Source organism: Anomaloglossus baeobatrachus, chromosome 8 (assembly GCF_048569485.1).
Source record: "Anomaloglossus baeobatrachus isolate aAnoBae1 chromosome 8, aAnoBae1.hap1, whole genome shotgun sequence".
Classification (NCBI taxonomy): domain Eukaryota; kingdom Metazoa; phylum Chordata; class Amphibia; order Anura; family Aromobatidae; genus Anomaloglossus; species Anomaloglossus baeobatrachus.
The window spans coordinates 74,900,136-74,916,320 of NC_134360.1; the positions used below are offsets into that span (position 1 = coordinate 74,900,136).

A 16,185-nucleotide genomic window follows, 5' to 3' on the forward strand; every position below is an offset into this window, starting at 1 on the left:
GTTGTTGCCCCAAATAAATGTGGGCCAGTGTGTGTGTGGCTCTAAGTGTTCTGACGAACTCAAAGGTGTTTGCTCTTATAGGTTTTTGGCCTTTAAGAAGGGAATTTTGTTACTTACCGTAAATTCTTTTTCTTCTAGCTCCTATTGGGAGACCCAGACGATTGGGTGTATAGCTACTGCCTCCGGAGGCCACACAAAGCATTACACTAAAAAGTGTAAGGCCCCTCCCCTTCTGGCTATACACCCCCAGTGGGATCACTGGCTCACCAGTTTTAGTGCAAAAGCAAGAAGGAGGAAAGCCAATAACTGGTTTAAACAAATTCACTCCGAAGTAACATCGGAGAACTGAAAACCATTCCACATGAACAACATGTGGACCCGAAAAACCAACCCAAAAATCCCGAAGGACAACAGGGCGGGTGCTGGGTCTCCCAATAGGAGCTAGAAGAAAAGGAATTTACGGTAAGTAACAAAATTCCCTTCTTCTTCGGCGCTCCATTGGGAGACCCAGACGATTGGGACGTCCAAAAGCTGTCCCTGGGTGGGTAAAGAAATACCTCATGTTAGAGCTGCAAAGACAGCCGTCCCCTACGGGGAGGCAACTGCCGCCTGCAGGACTCTTCTACCTAGGCTGGCGTCCGCCGAAGCATAGGTATGCACCTGATAATGTTTGGTGAAAGTGTGCAGACTCGACCAGGTAACTGCCTGGCACACCTGTTGAGCCGTAGCCTGGTGTCGTAATGCCCAGGACGCACCCACAGCTCTGGTAGAATGGGCCTTCAGCCCTGATGGAACCGGAAGCCCAGCAGAACGGTAGGCTTCAAGAATTGGTTCCTTGATCCATCGAGCCAGGGTGGCTTTGGAAGCCTGCGACCCTTTGCGCTGACCAGCGACAAGTATAAAGAGTGCATCCGAGCGGCGCAGGGGCGCCGTGCGGGAAAAGTAGATTCTGAGCGCTCTCATCAGATTCAACAAATGCAAGTCCAATTCATATCGATGAACTGGATGAGGACAAAAGGAAGGTAAGGAGATATCCTGACTGAGATGAAAGGGGGATACCACCTTAGGGAGAAACCCCGGAATCAGGCGCAGCACTACCTTGTCTTGGTGAAACACCAGGAAAGGAGCTTTGGATGACCGCGCTGCTAGCTCGGACACTCTCTGAAGAGACGTGACCGTTACCAAAAAGGCCACTTTCTGTGACAGTCGAGAAAGTGAAAAAACATCCCTCAGAGGCCCCAAGGGCGGCTCCTGAAGAGCAATTAGTACCCTGTGCAGATCCCATGGGTCTAACGGCCTCTTGTACGGAGGGACAATGCGACCAACCCCCTGCAGGAACGTGCGTACCTGAGGAAGTCGTACTATGCGATTCTGAAAGAATATAGACAGCGCTGGGACTCGTCCGTTAAGGGAGCCGGGCGACAAACCTTTTCCCAAACCAGATTGCAGGAAGGAAGGAAAAGTAGGCAATGCAAATGCCCAGGGAGATACTCCCTGAGCAGAGCGCTAAGAGAAGAATATCTTCCACGTCTTGTGGTAGATCATGGCAGACGACAGCGTCTTAGCCCGTCTCATGGTGGCAATGACGACTTGAGATAATCCTGAAGACGCTAGGATCTCGGACTCGATGGCCACACAGTCAGGATCAGGGCCGTAGAATTCAGTGGAAAAAAACGGCCCTTGGGACAGTAAGTCTGGCCGGTCTGAGGGTGCCCACGGTTGGCCGTCCGTGAGATGCCACAGATCCGGGAACCACGACCTCCTCGGCCAGTCTGGGACGACGAGGATGGCGCGGCGGCAAGCGGAGCTAAGCTTGCGTAGCACTCTGGGCAACAGTGCCAGAGGTAGAACACTGTGAACTGCGGATATGGTGGATGCTCTGTCCCCCACCCACATCAGAATCCGCCGGATTGCCTGGTAGGCTTGGCGATGCGTGTCCCGCCTTGGTGGGCGATGTCTGCCACCGCTGTGGGACTGTCCGACTGAATTCGGATCTGTTTTCCTTCCAGCCGCTGCTGGAAGGCTTGTAGGGCAAGATACACTGCCCAGATTTCTAGAACATTGATCTGAAGGATGGACTCCTTGACCGCCTGAGAAGGGAAACGTTCCTGTCTAGGGACGTCGACTCCCCAACCCATTGGCAAAGCATGTCCCATTGAAGTGGACGCAGATGAAACTGCGCGAAAGTGACTGCCTCTGCATGAGACGTCTTAAGGGGTGTGACTGGCCTTGAAGGAGAGACTGCACCCCCGTCTGTAGTGAACGCTGCTTGTCCAGCGGAAGCTTCACTAATCGCTGAGAGAGTGTGAAACTCCATGCCCAGATATGTCGGCGATTGGGTCGGTGCCCGATGTAACCTTGAAAAGTTGATGATCCACCCGAAACTCTGGAGAGTCTCCAGCGCCACGTTCAGGCTGCGTTGGCATGCCTCTTGAGAGGGTGCCTTGACAAGTGGATCGTCCCAGTAAGGATCACAGAGTGACCCTGAGAGTGCAGGACTGCTCTCACTGCTGCCCTGAACTTGGTGAAAACCCGTAGGGCTGTTGCCAGACCGAAGGGCAGGGCTACGCACTGAAGATGCTCGTCTTCAATAACGAAAACGTAGCAAACGCTGGTGCTCTGGAGCAATCGGCACGTGGAGATAAGCATCCTGATGACTATTGATGCTAGGAAATCTCCTTGCGACATTGAGGCAATGACGGAGCGGAGGGTTACATCCGGAACCGCCTGGCCTTCACATGCTTGGTGAGCAGTGTTAGGTCCAGAACGGAACGGAAAGAGCCACCCCTTTTTTGGCACCCCAATCAGGTTGGAGGAAAAACCGTGTCTTGTTCCTGAAGAGGAACAGGGATTACCACTTCTTCTGCCTGCAGAAGAGCATCGGCTCGGTGGGGGGAGGGGGGGGGGGGGGGGGGGAGTGCTGAAGAATCGCGTCGGAGGACGAGAACAGAGCTCTATCCTGTACACGTGGGACAAAATGTCTGTCACCCACCGGTCTGTGACCTGTGGCAGTAAATGTCCCCAAGCGAGAGATTCTGCCCCCAACCGCGGATGCGGAGAGAGAGAGCTGACCGTCATGAGGAGACCGCCTTGGTAGCGGTTCCTCCTGCTGCCTTCCTTGGGCGTGATTGAGCCCTAATGGACGAGGACAATTGGGACCTGCCCGAGCCTGGGAAGGACCAACCTCGACTGTCCCTCCAGGACAGCATTACTAGGGTAAGTCGCCAATGCAGACATTGCGAGGTTAAGGACACCACCTGCGGCACAGATGTACATGTGCTCAAGACCAGCTGCGCAAGCCCAGCTGAAATAGGTTAGAGTGCCCATACGGCTGCGAATGCCGGAGCAACCGACACGCTGATAGCTTCACAGACAGATTTCAACCAGAGGTCCATCTGTCTGTCAATGGCATCCTTAAGTGAAGCCCCATCTTCACTGCAACTATGAATCTAGCCGCAAGCCTGGAGATTGGGGGATCCACCTTTGGACCCTGGGTCTAGCGGTTTACCACGTCAGGTGAAAGGGATAACGTGTATCCTTAAAACGTTTGAAGAAAACGCTTATCTGGTAAGCGTGGTGTTTCTGAACTGCTTCTCTGAAGACAGCGCCAGAAAAATACGCAATATACGCATGAGTACTGAAAAAGGATTTCTCCTGCTGTGAAGCTGACTCCTCCAATGGGGGAGCTGAGGGAGAAATATCCAACATTCCATTGATGGACGCTATAAGATCATTCACTATGGCGTCACCATCCGGTGTATCCGGATTGAGAGCGGTGTCAGGACCGAAACCCTGATCAGCTACGTCTGCCTCATCATACAGAGAGTCCTCCTGCTGGGACCTTGACCAGTGATGAAGCCGAGCGCCGCCCCCAGCGAGCTAGCTTAGGCTGTCTGGGACTGCCGTCCGTGTCAGAGCCTTCACCCTGGAATGCCTGGGACCCCCCCGGAGCACTGATTACGTTCCAAATGAGGGCGGCCAGGGAGCATTAATCAAGATTGCCCATGGCCTGTCTGGACTGCAAAGTCTCTATCCCATGACAATCCATCAGTCGAAACTGCAACTCCGTCCCTGTCCCTGGACAGGGTTCACGGATGATTCCTTTGGCCACCTCTAGTAGAGACCCCGGCTGACCAAGTGCTACAGGGGAGCTTGCACACAATGGGGGTCAGTGGAACCTGCCGGTGGAACAGTATCACATGCAGGAAAAACAGCATAGGAAGCCTTGTTGCTTTTTTGCTGCTGTATTCAATCCATCTATGCAATGTATAGCATACAAGCATAAACACATCAGCACATGCAATACAAGCAGCATAGAAAGCCTGTGCCTTGGCACTCTTGCTTTTTTGCTGCTGCTGTCCAGCCATCTAGGAGAATATAGCCCAGAGTAGCGACCGTACAGTGCAATGTATATCATACAAGCATAAGTACAAATAAACAGTTCAGCACATGCAATACAAGCAGCATAGAAAGCCTGTGCCTTGGCACCCTTGCTTTTTTGCTGCTGTTGTCCAGCCATCTAGGAGAATATTGCCAAGAGTATCGACCGTACAGTGCAATGTATATCATACAAGCATAAGTACAAATGAACAGTTCAGCACATGCAATACAAGCAGCATAGAAAGCCTGTGCCTTAGCACCCTTGCTTTTTTGCTGCTGTTATCTCGCCATCTAGGAGGGCATATAGCCAAGAGTAGCGACAGTACAGTGCAATGTATAACATACAAGCATAAGTACAAATGAACACTTCAGCACATGCAATACAAGCAGCCTAGAAAACCTGTGCCTTAGCACCCTTGCTTTTCTGCTGCTGTTATCTCGCCATCTAGGAGGGCATATAGCCAAAGATAGCGACCTACAGTGCAGTGTATATACAAGCATCAAATACAAATGGACACTGCGGTATTTTGTGGGGTCAGCACTTCAGGTGCTGCTTACCGCCCGCCTATAACGTGGGTATGTGGTCGCCAGAGCCCTGTGTTGGTCGCCCAGAGCATGTCTCCGTTCCCCAGCTCGGACTGCGTGCAGGAATGGCTGCCGGCGTCCTTCTCCAGCTCGTGTGACGAGGGGCGGGCCGTGGGCGTGCCCCAGACAAGAGCGGGAAACTGGCGTCCCACTGTGTCCAGTGAAGGGGGCTGGAGAATGCAAAGCAGACTCCAGCCCTCTGTGCTGACTGTCTGTACAGCGTCCCGCCTCACCCCTGACTGGCAGGGCTGGAGGCGGGAACGAAACGAAAACTAGGCCGCAAAGCCGGGGACTCGAGTAATAAGCGCGGCCGTCCATGTGCACGGCCAGCGCGGAAGTCTCCGGCGCACCACAAGTCCCAGCCGCGCCACAATGTAAAAAACACCCAGCAGCGGCCGGCGCGGCAGTTCCCAATACATAAATTCACTCAGCTAAGCTGCAGTGAATAATAGCACGAGCGCACCGCGCTGTTACCCCCGGCGCACTAACACTCCCAGCAATGCTGGTGTGTGTGCGCGCTTGCCCGGGGACACAGAGTACCTTAATGTAGCAGGGCCCTGTCCCTGAAGATACTCCGCTCCATATCCAGCAGGTTCTCTGGGTCTGTGGATGGAGCCCGGTCTCAGTGCCTGGAGACCTGTAAGATCCCACTTCACCAGAGCCCTCAGGGGGATGGGGAAGGAAAGCAGCATGTGGGCTCCAGCCTCCGTACCCACAATGGGTACCTCAACCTTACAAACCACAAGTGGGGTGAGAAGGGAGCATGCTGGGGGCCCCATATGGGCCCACTTTTCTTCCAACCGACATAGTCAGCAGCTGCTGCTGACTAAAAACAGTGGAGCTATGCGTGGATGTCTGACCTCCTTCGCACAAAGCAGAAAACTGGTGAGCCAGTGATCCCACTGGGGGTGTATAGCCAGAAGGGGAGGGGCCTTACACTTTTTAGTGTAATGCTTTGTGTGGCCTCCGGAGGCAGTAGCTATACACCCAATCGTCTGGGTCTCCCAATGGAGCGCCGAAGAAAGGGTTATTTAAAGATCCTGTCCAAATATGTAGTAGGTATAATAATAAAAAAAGAGAATTTTGTTTACTTACCGTAAATTCTTTTTCTTATAGTTCCGACATGGGAGACCCAGACCATGGGTGTATAGCTACTGCCTCCGGAGGACACACAAAGTACTACACTCAAAATGTGTAGCTCCTCCCTCCGGGCTATATACACCCCCTGGATGACAATCTAACCAGTTCAGTGCAAAAGCTGAAGGAGGACATCCACCCATAAGTAGAGATAGAGTAAAACTCGGAAAAACCGGAACTCTGTCTACAACAACAGCCAGTGAAAACACACGGAACAAAAACTGCCAACAGGCAGGGTGCTCGGTCTCACATGTCGAAACTATAAGAAAAAGAATTTACGGTAAGTAAACAAAATTTTCTTTTTCTTCATCGTTCCTTATGGGAGACCCAGACCATGGGACGTTCCAAAGCAGTCCATGGCTGGGAAATAAACCAAACTGAGAAGTAGGCAAAACCTAACTTCACAAATGGGCGACAGCCGCCTGAAGGATGCGTCTGCCCAAGCTCGCATCTGCCGAAGCATGAGCATGCACTTGGTAGTGCTTCGAAAAAGTGTGCAGACTGGACCAAGTGGCAGCCTGACAAACCTGCTGAGCCGTAGCCTGGTGCCTGAAAGCCCAGGAGGCACCGACAGCTCTGGTCGAGTGCGCCTTAATCCCCGGCGGGGGAGGCACCTGAGAACACTGGTAGGCATCGGCGATAGCCGACCTAATCCAACGAGCTAGGGTCGGTTTAGAAGCAGAGAGACCCTTGCGCTGACCCGTGGTTAGCACAAAAAGTGAGGTGCACCGCCTAAAAACGGCGGTGCGTGACACATAGATTCGGAGCGCCCGCACCAAATCCAAGGTGTGCAACGCCTTCTCAAAGCGATGCACAGGGACCGGACAAAGAGAGGGCAATGAAATGTCCTGGTTAAGGTGGAAAGAAGACACCACCTTAGGGAGAAAGTCCGGAGTCGGACGAAGAACCACCTTGTCTTGGTGAAACACCAAAAAGGGGGATTCCGAAGAAAGCGCAGCCAAATCAGAAACTCTCCTGAGAGAAGTTATGGCTACTAGAAAAACAACTTTCTGTGAAAGTCTAAACAAGGGAACCTCCCTAAGAGGCTCAAAGGGGGGTTTCTGTAAGGCCGTGAGGACCAGATTAAGGTCCCAGGGATCCAAAGGCCGCCGGTAAGGAGGAATGATGTGAGCTGCGCCCTGCATGCGCACCTGAGCCAGTCGGGCGATACGCCGCTGGAATAATACCGACAGAGCCGACACCTGTCCTTTGAGGGAATTGAGGGACAGTCCTAGCTGTAGACCAGACTGTAGAAAAGACAGGATGGTCGGCAAGGAGAACGGCCAAGGAGCATGGTCGGAAGAGCGACACCAGGACAGGAAGATCCTCCAAGTCCTGTGATAAATCTTGGCCGAAGAAGACTTCCGAGCCGGAGTCATAGTGGAGATGACCTCAGAGGGAATACCTGAAGCCGTCAGGATCCAGGACTCAAGAGCCACGCCGTCAATCTGAGAGCCGCAGAATTCTGGCGGAAAAACGGACCTTGAGAGAGAAGGTCTGGGCGGTCTGGGAGATGCCACGGCACCTCTACAGACAGGCGGAGCAGGTCTGGGTACCAAGCTCGTCTGGGCCAGTCCGGAGCAATGATTATGACCCGACGGCCCTCCATTCTGATCTTGCGCAGAACCCTGGGCAAGAGAGCTAGCGGCGGAAACACGTAAGCCAGACGGAACTGGGACCAATCCTGAACCAGCGCATCCGCTGCGAAGGCCTGAGGATCGTGGGAGCGAGCCACGGAACCCGGAACCTTGTTGTTGTGCCGGGATGCCATTAGATCCACTTCCGGAGTACCCCACTTGCGGCAGATTGACCTGAAGACTGCCGGGTGTAGGGCCCACTCGCCGCTGTCCACGGTTTGACGGCTGAGATGAAGGGAATTTTGTTACTTACCGTAAATTCCTTTTCTTCTAGCTCCTATTGGGAGACCCAGACGATTGGGTGTATAGCACTGCCTCCGGAGGCCACACAAAGCAATTACACTAAAAAGTGTAAGGCCCCTCCCCTTCTGGCTATACACCCCCAGTGGGATCACTGGCTCACCAGTTTTAGTGCAAAAGCAAGAAGGAGGAAAGCCAATAACTGGTTTAAACAAATTCACTCCGAAGTAACTTCGGAGAACTGAAAACCGTTCAACATGAACAACATGTGTACCCGAAAAACAACCAAAAAATCCCGAAGGACAACAGGGCGGGTGCTGGGTCTCCCAATAGGAGCTAGAAGAAAAGGAATTTACGGTAAGTAACAAAATTCCCTTCTTCTTCGGCGCTCCATTGGGAGACCCAGACGATTGGGACGTCCAAAAGCTGTCCCTGGGTGGGTAAAGAATACCTCATGTTAGAGCTGCAAGACAGCCCTCCCCTATAGGGAGGCAACTGCCGCCTGCAGGACTCTTCTACCTAGGCTGGCGTCCGCCGAAGCATAGGTATGCACCTGATAATGTTTGGTGAAAGTGTGCAGACTCGACCAGGTAGCTGCCTGGCACACCTGTTGAGCCGTAGCCTGGTGTCGCAATGCCCAGGACGCACCCCCGGCTCTGCTAGAATGGGCCTTCAGCCCTGATGGAACCGGAAGCCCAGCAGAACGGTAGGCTTCAAGAATTGGTTCTTTGATCCATCGAGCCAGGGTGGCCTTAGAAGCCTGCGACCCTTTGCGCTTACCAGCGACAAGGACAAAGAGTGCATCCGAACGGCGCAAGGGCGCCGTGCGGGAAATGTAGATTCTGAGTGCTCTCACCAGATCTAACAAATGTAAATCCTTCTCATACCGATGAACTGCATGAGGACAAAACGAAGGCAAAGAGATATCCTGATTAAGATGAAAAGAGGATACCACCTTCGGGAGAAACTCCTGAATGGGGCGCAGCACTACCTTGTCCTGGTGGAAGACCAGGAAGGGAGCCTTGGATGACAGCGCTGCCAGCTCAGACACTCTCCGAAGAGATGTGATCGCTACCAGAAAAGCCACTTTCTGTGATAGTCTAGAAAGTGAAACCTCCCTCAGAGGCTCGAAGGGCGGCTTCTGGAGGGCAACTAGTACCCTGTTCAGATCCCATGGATCTAACGGCCGCTTGTACGGGGGTACGATATGGCAAACCCCCTGTAGGAACGTGCGCACCTTAGGAAGGCGTGTCAAACGCCTCTGAAAAAAGACGGATAGCGCCGAGACCTGACCTTTAAGGGAGCCGAGCGACAAACCTTTTTCTAACCCAGATTGCAGGAAAGAAAGAAAGGTAGGCAATGCAAATGGCCAGGGAGACACTCCCTGAGCAGAGCACCAGGATAAGAATATCCTCCACGTTCTGTGGTAGATCTTAGCGGACGTGGGCTTCCTAGCCTGTCTCATGGTGGCAACGACCCCTTGGGATAATCCTGAAGACGCTAGGATCCAGGACTCAATGGCCACACAGTCAGGTTCAGGGCCGCAGAATTCCGATGGAAAAACGGCCCTTGGGACAGTAAGTCTGGTCGGTCTGGTAGTGCCCACGGTTGGCCGACCGTGAGCTGCCACAGATCCGGATACCACGCCCTCCTCGGCCAGTCTGGGGCGACGAGTATGACGCGGCTGCAATCGGATCTGATCTTGCGTAGCACTCTGGGCAAGAGTGCCAGAGGTGGAAACACCTAAGGGAGCCGGAACTGCGACCAATCTTGCACTAGGGCGTCTGCCGCCAGCGCTCTTTGATCGCGAGACCGTGCCATGAAGGTTGGGACCTTGTTGTTGTGCCGGGACGCCATTAGGTCGACGTCCGGCCTTCCCCATCGGCGACAGATTTCCTGAAACACGACTGGGTGAAGGGACCATTCCCCTGCGTCCATGCCCTGGCGACTGAGGAAGTCTGCTTCCCAATTTTCTACGCCGGGGATGTGAACTGCGGATATGGTGGAGGCCGTGGCTTCCACCCACATCAGAATCCGCCGGACTTCCTGGAAGGCTTGCCGACTGCGTGTCCCCCCTTTGGTGGTTGATGTATGCCACCGCTGTGGAGTTGTCCGACTGAATTCGGATCTGCCTTCCTTCCAGCCACTGCTGGAAGGCTAGTAGGGCAAGATACACTGCTCTGATTTCCAGAACATTGATCTGAAGGGTGGACTCCTGCTGAGTCCACGTACCCTGAGCCCTGTGGTGGAGAAAAACTGCTCCCCACCCTGACAGACTCGCGTCTGTCGTGACCACCGCCCAAGACGGTGGTAGGAAGGATCTTCCCTGTGATAATGAGGTGGGAAGAAGCCACCACTGCAGAGAGTCCTTGGCCGTCTGGGAAAGGGAGACTTTCCTGTCCAGGGATGTTGACTTCCCGTCCCATTGGCGGAGAATGTCCCATTGAAGTGGGCGCAGATGAAACTGCGCAAACGGAACCGCCTCCATTGCCGCCACCATCTTCCCGAGGAAGTGCATGAGGCGTCTTAAGGAGTGCGACTGACGTTGAAGGAGAGCCTGCACCCCAGTCTGTAGAGACCGCTGCTTGTCCAGCGGAAGCTTCACTATCGCTGAGAGAGTATGAAACTCCATGCCAAGATACGTTAGTGATTGGGTCGGTGACAGATTTGACTTTGAGAAGTTGATGATCCATCCGAACGTCTGGAGAGTCTCCAGTGCAACAGTCAAGCTGAGTTGGCATGCCTCTTGAGAGGGTGCCTTGACCAGTAGATCGTCCAAGTAAGGGATCACAGAGTGTCCCTGAGAGTGCAAGATTGGTACCACTGCCGCCATGATCTTGGTGAACACCCGTGGGGCTGTCGCCAGACCAAATGGCAGAGCTACGAACTGAAGCTGGTCGTCTCCTATCACGAAGCGTAGAAAGCGTTGGTGCTCTGTAGCAATCGGCACGTGGAGATAAGCATCTTTGATGTCTATTGATGCTAGGAAATCTCCTTGAGACATTGAGGCAATGACTGAGCGGAGGGATTCCATCCGGAACCGCCTGGCGTTCACATGCTTGTTGAGCAGTTTTAGGTCCAGAACAGGACGGAATGAGCCGTCCTTTTTTGGCACCACAAAGAGATTGGAGTAAAAACCTTGACCTCGTTCCTGAAGAGGAACAGGGACCACCACTCCTTCTGCTCTTAGAGAATTCACCGCCTGCAGAAGGGCATCTGCTCGGTCGGGATGTGGGGAAGTTCTGAAGAACCGAGGCGGAGGACGAGAACTGAACTCTATCCTGTACCCGTGAGACAAAATGTCTGTTACCCACCGGTCTTTGACCTGTGGCAGCCAAATGTCGCAAAAGCGGGAGAGCCTGCCACCGACCGAGGATGCGGAGGGAGGCGGCCGAAAGTCATGAGGCAGCCGCCTTGGAAGCGGTACCTCCGGTTGCTTTCTTGGGGCGTGAGTGAGCCCGCCAGGAATCAGAGCTCCTTTGCTCTTTCTGAGTCCCTTTGGACGAGGAGAATTGGGGCTTGCCCGAGCCTCGAAAGGACCGAAACTTTGACTGCCACTTCCTCTGTGGAGGTTTGCTTGATCTGGGCTGGGGTAAGGAGGAGTCCTTACCTTTGGACTGTTTAATGATTTCCGCCAATTGCTCACCAAACAGTCTGTCTCCAGATAATGGCAAGCTGGTTAAACATTTTTTAGAAGCAGAATCTGCTTTCCATTCTTTTAACCACAAGGCTCTGCGCAAAACTACAGAGTTGGCGGATGCCATTGAGGTACGGCTCGTAGAGTCCAGTACCGCATTGATAGCGTAGGTCGCAAACGCAGACATTTGCGTAGTTAGGGACGCCACTTGCGGCACTGCTGGACGCATGAGAGAGTCCACCTGTGCCAGACCAGCTGAAATAGCTTGGAGCGCCCACACGGCCGCGAATGCTGGAGCAAACGACGCGCCGATAGCTTCATAGACAGATTTCAACCAAAGGTCCATCTGTCTGTCATTGGCATCTTTAAGTGAAGCCCCATCCTCCACTGCAACTATGGATCTAGCTGCAAGCCTGGATATTGGAGGGTCCACTTTTGGACACTGGGTCCAGCGTTTGACCACGTCAGGGGGAAAAGGATAACGTGTATCCTTAAGGCGTTTAGAAAAACGCTTGTCCGGATAAGTATTGTGTTTCTGGATGGATTCTCTGAAGTCAGAGTGGTCCAGAAAAGTACTCAATTTACGCTTGGGATACAGGAAATGGAATTTCTCCTGCTGTGCAGCTGCCTCCTCTGCAGAAGGGGCTGGGGGAGAAATATCCAACAGCCTATTGATGGCCGCTATAAGGTCATTTACCATGGCGTCACCATCTGGCGTATCCAAATTGAGTGCGGCGTCAGGACAAGACTCCTGATCACCCACCTCTGAGCCATCATATAGAGACCCTTCTCGCTGAGACCCTGATCCGCGTGATGACGTGGAGGGTCTCTCCCAGCGAGCTCGCTTAGGCGGACTGGGACTGTCATCGGAGTCAGAGCCCTCAGCCTGTGATGCCTGGGACCCCCTTGAATTACGGATTAATTCCAGCTGAGGGGGGCCGGGGAAAATAGACACAGCGGTGTCCATGGTCTGAGCAACTGGCCTGGACTGCAAGGTTTCCAGGATTTTTGCCATAGTCACAGACATTTTATCAGCAAACACTGCAAACTCTGTCCCCGTCACCGGGGCAGGGGCCACTGGTGACTCTGCCTGGGCTACCACCACCATAGACTCTGGCTGCCGAAGTGGTACCGAGACCGAACATTGCACACAATGGGGGTCAGTGGAACCTGCCGGTAGATCAGCCCCACATGCGGCACGAGCCACAGACGCCTGTGTCTTGGCACCCTTGCGTTTTGCGGATGACATGCTGTTGTCTCCTCAAAGCAATATAGGGTGTACAGCCAAGAAGCGACCTTACAGTGCAGTATATAAATATATCTGGTACAGCGAAAAAAAGTACACAAATATAACACTGTGGCACTAGTGGGGCCGCACGTATGTGCTGCTTACCGCCCGCTTAGCGCGGGTGTGTGGTCGCCAGAAATCCCTAGCCTGGGTCCCCCAGAGCCTGCGTCCGTTCTCCAGCCAGACTGCATGTGTATAATGGCTGCCGGCGTCCTGGGGAGCTGCAAGCCTGGGGGCGGGCCTAGGGCGTGCACAGAGAAAAAGCGCGAAGCCTGTGTCCTACTGTGCTCAGTGAGAGGGCTGGAGCATGTAAATCGTGCTCCAGCCCTCGGCGCTGCCGATTGAACAACGTCTCTCCCCTACCCTGATTGACAGGGTGGGGGGCGTTAACGAAGCGGAGCTAGGCCGCAGAAAAACCGGGAACTAAAGTTAAAAGCGCCGCCGCCGTAAAAGCGCGGTCGGCGCGTCCCCGGCGCACTACAAGTTGCAGCTGCGCCGCCGCTCCAGGGGCGGTCGGCGCGGCGATCCACACACATAAAGTCCCCCAGTAATCTGAGGGGACTATAAGCCCAGCGCACAGCGCTACAGTCCCCGGCGCACTAGCACACCCAGCAAGCCTGGGGTGTGCGTGGCCTGCCATACGGGGACACAGAGTACCTGAAAGTTGCAGGGCCTTGTCCCTGAACGGCACTCCCGCTCCACATCCAGCAGGTTCTATGGGTCTGTGGATGGAGCCCGGCCTCAGGGCTTGGTGGCCGGTAAGATCCCACTTCCTCAGAGCCCCTCAGGGGGATGGGGAAGGAAAACAGCATGTGGGCTCCAGCCTCCGTACCCGCAATGGGTACCTCAACCTTACAAACCACAAGTGGGGTAAGAAGGGAGCATGCTGGGGGCCCCATATGGGCCCTCTTTTCTTCCATCTGATATAGTCAGCAGCTACTGCTGACTAAACAGTGGAGCTATGCGTGGATGTCTGACCTCCTTCGCACAAAGCAGAAAACTGGTGAGCCAGTGATCCCACTGGGGGTGTATAGCCAGAAGGGGAGGGGCCTTACACTTTTTAGTGTAATTGCTTTGTGTGGCCTCCGGAGGCAGTGCTATACACCCAACCGTCTGGGTCTCCCAATGGAGCGCCGAAGAAAATCGGCCTCCCAGTTTTCTACGCCTGGGATGTGGACTGCTGATATGGTGGACTTTGAGTCCTCCGTCCACTGGAGGATTCGTTGAACCTCCAACATCGCCAGGCGGCTGCGAGTTCCGCCCTGGTGATTGATGTAGGCAACCGTTGTCGCGTTGTCCGACTGGACTCGAATGTGCCTGCCCGCCAACAGGTGGTGCAAGGCTAGGAGAGCTAGAAACACAGCTCCGATCTCCAGCACATTGATCGGGAGGGCTGATTCGGACGGAGTCCAAGTGCCCTGTGCTCGGTGATGGAGAAAAACTGCTCCCCAACCGGAGAGGCTGGCATCTGTGGTGAGAATCACCCAGGACGGAGTCAGGAAGGAGCGTCCCTGTGACAGAGAGAGGGGCCGAAGCCACCACTGAAGAGAGCTCCTGGTCTGTGGCGACAGAGCCACTAGCTTGTGCAGGGAAGAGGTCCGCTTGTTCCAACAGCGGAGAATGTCCAACTGCAGGGGACGCACATGGAACTGTGCAAATGGAACCGCTTCCATTGACGCCACCATCTGACCCAGCACCTGCATGAGGTGTCTGATGGAATGACGGCGGTGCCTCAGCAGAGAGCGCACCGCTAGCTGAAGGGACTGCTGTTTGACCAAGGGCAACTTCACAAGTGCCGGCAGAGTCTCGAATTGCATCCCTAGGTACAGAAGCCCCTGGGTCGGGGTCAGAGTGGACTTGGGCAGGTTGACAAGCCACCCGAACTGAACAAGCGTGGCAAGAGTGAGCGAGACACTCCGCTGGCAGTCTGCCCTGGATGAGGCCTTGACTAGAAGGTCGTCCAGGTAGGGGATTACTGCCAACCCCTGAAGATGCAGGACCGCAACCACTGCTGCCATAACCTTGGTGAAAACACGAGGGGCCGTGGCTAACCCGAAGGGGAGAGCCACGAATTGGAAATGTTCCTCTCCGATTGCAAAGCGGAGCCAACGCTGGTGTGAAACCGCGATAGGCACGTGCAGATAGGCATCCCTGATGTCGATGGATGCCAGAAAATCTCCTTGGGTCATTGATGCAATGACCGATCTCAGAGACTCCATGCGAAAACGCCGCACCTGAACATGCTTGTTGAGAAGCTTGAGATCCAGGATGGGCCGGAAGGAACCGTCCTTCTTGGGGACTAGAAAGAGGTTGGAGTAGAAACCTCTGAACCGTTCCCGAGCGGGAACCGGAACAATAACACCGTTGGCCTGCAGGGATGCCACGGCCTGAGAGAAGGCGGCGGCTTTGGAGCAGGGGGGGGGGTGGACAGAAAAAATCTGTTTGGCGGGCTGGAAGAAAATTCTATCCTGTAGCCGTGGGAGATGATATCCCGCACCCACTGATCGGAGACGTGTAGAAACCACACGTCGCCAAAGCGGGAGATCCTGCCACCGACCAAGGACGTTGCTGGCGCAGCCAGATAGTCAAGAGGGGGCTGCCTTAGTGGCAGCGGCTCCTCCGGACTTCTGAGGACGCGGCTTTGCGCGCCAGATGGGTTTACGATCCTTGGCTGCGGTAGTGGACGAGGCTGAGGGCTTAGAGGCTGACCAGTTAGAGGAACGAAAGGAACGAAACCTCGATTGGTTCCTGCCCTGGACAGGTCTCTTGGCTTTAGCTTGTGGCAAGGAAGTACTCTTCCCTCCAGTAGCTTTCTTAATTATTTCATCCAGTTGTTCACCAAACTGCCGGGACCCAGTAAAAGGGAGGCCCGCAAGGTACTTCTTAGAAGAAGCGTCTGCTTTCCACTCTCGAAGCCACAAGATCCTGCGGATCGCGAGAGAGTTAGCGGAGGCCACCGCCGTGCGGTGAGAAGCCTCCAGAATGGCAGACATGGCGTAGGATGAAAAAGACGAAGCCTGAGAAGTTAAGGCCTCCATCTCAGGCATAGAGTCCCTGGTGAGGGAATGTATCTCCGCCAGAGAGGCAGAGACTGCCTTAAGAGCCCACACTGCCGCAAAAGACGGGGAGAAGGAGGCTCCTGCCGCCTCATATACAGACTTGGCCAGAAGGTCAACCTGGCGGTCAGTGGGATCCTTAAGAGAGGTGCCATCGGCCACCGCTACGACTGTGCGGGCTGAGATTCTAGACACCGGAGGGTCTACCTTTGGGGACTGAGCCCA

The 16,185-nt window shown here is 54.3% G+C and overlaps 1 protein-coding gene across 1 annotated transcript in view; it reads right to left on the reverse strand.

Annotated features, from left to right (window-relative positions):
* RANGAP1 (Ran GTPase activating protein 1) overlaps nucleotides 1-16,185 on the reverse strand; it is a 125,574-nt gene that overhangs the window by 87,738 nt on the left and 21,651 nt on the right. The gene's annotated exons all lie outside the window — the stretch shown is intronic.